Below are 1,870 nucleotides of genomic sequence, written 5' to 3' on the forward strand. Positions count from 1 at the left end.
CTTCGAGCCCCGGCGACCGCCTCCGAGTCTTAAGAGAGCGAAAAGCGGCATCTCTCCTCCGGCGCTGTTTTTCGGGAGAGGTTTGGGTACCGTGGGGTATCACGACTCGGATTTTAAAGCTGGAGAGAGCAAAAGGGCTTGTTAAAGGCTTGCAAAGCCGGGGGGGAGGTTTGCCGTCTCCTTCTGCTCTCTGAAGGTGTCCTGCTATTCCTTTTAATTAAAAAAACCCCAATTTTTTAAAGTAGTTAACACTGAAGAAAGCAGGAGCCATCTCATCCCTTTCAAACCCCAAAGACACGCCTGGCTGAGGCTGCAGGGCAGAGCTGCAAAGTCCCGTAAGCAAACGAACGCCGGAGCTTAAATCAACCCTTGACGGGGAAGTTTTATTGCCGAGGGCTGTCCCGAGCGAGCCCTGGTGCGTCTCTGGGCTGGCCGCACATCAAAGCTCGCCGCTCCCTGCCCGCGACTCGGGTACGGACATCAAAAGGTCGGTAATGGGGAGCAGATGGCTCCCTGCCGGCTCCCGGCGCAGCACCGGGCCCTGCCACCTCCCGTCACCAAGCCCTTCCCCGTCACCCAGCCCTTCCCCATCACCAAGCCCCGGGTTCGCCGGCACACCCGAATTTCTCTTAATTCCCCGAGCCAGCCCAAGGAAGGATTTATTTCCTACGCGGGTCAGTTTGGTAACGACGGGATTTTAATTTAGCCCTCAAAGGCTGTTATAAATTATCAGCACTAATTAACTTGCTGAAGTAGAGCCAGAGGACAGGTTCGGAGGAGCTTGCAGGGAAGCGCTGCAAACGCCAAGTAAAGATGGGTGTAAATAAACGCGTAAAGAAAGTAAATGTGAAAATAAAGCCTGGCCTGGTTGGATTAAACCTGGGACTAAACGCTCCCGGGATTTCGAGCTCCACCGCTTCCCACCATGACCGCAGGAGCTGCCTGGGCTGCGGGGGTGACCTGGAAGGGGAAAATTGCACTTTCTGGGGACAGGGACAGGGAGGAGAAGCCAAACCCCGGCTGACGCGAGCCGATGCACGGCTGCAGTCCCTGCCCCGGGCGCGGGCACAGTGCTGCCTACACCAGGCAGCCAGCACGGTCTGGCAGCTCAGCCGAAATCCCGCTCCCCTTGGCCGGAGCACGCAGGATGGGGGGAAAAATCAGCGCCAAACTTTGTAGGGGAAGGCAAGGAGGAGAAACAGAAACTATATTTCTAAGCTACTACTTGTGCAAAGGTGCTAATTTCTCCTTATGCTAAAATGAATCTTTATTTTAACATTAAAACCTCCTTATCGAAGGCCTTTAGCCTGCCTTGACGTGACCGCAGCGCTTCCCCCGTAGCCCCTCCAAAGCGCTCCCGTAATCCAAAGCCGTGCCGCCCGCCACGGAAACCCGTAACGCAGGGAAAGACCCCCAAAAGGGTGATATTCACATTTATCGGCCTTGCCGCTTAATGCAAAAACCCTCCGGAGGAGAGGTGGGGATGGAGAGGTGGGCAAAGATGCTGTTCGGGGAAAACCAGCCCGGGTGGGAGGGGAGCAAGAAGCCAAACGCGGTGGGAAATTTGGAGGAGCCTTTGCATGATGCTCTTCCCCGGCAGCACGGGACGAGGCTGCCGGGATCTGCTCCGCCGACGCCGACCTTCCCGTGCTCTTCGGGAGGTACCGATGGGCAGAGACGCAGACACATCCATGCAATAAACCCCAGCTTTCTGCATCTTAAAAGGATGCAAAAACTTCGGCGCCCAGGCCCAGGTCATTGCCAACCTCCCCGAGCGCTCCGCCGGGCCACCCTCTCATGAAACCCCTTTCCCAGGGGAAAAAGCAGGTTTTAAATTTTGTTTTGAAGGGAAATAGCGAGTGTGGCTTCG

Source organism: Pygoscelis adeliae, unplaced genomic scaffold (assembly GCF_000699105.1).
Source record: "Pygoscelis adeliae isolate BGI_AS28 unplaced genomic scaffold, ASM69910v1 Scaffold455, whole genome shotgun sequence".
Lineage (NCBI taxonomy): Eukaryota > Metazoa > Chordata > Aves > Sphenisciformes > Spheniscidae > Pygoscelis > Pygoscelis adeliae.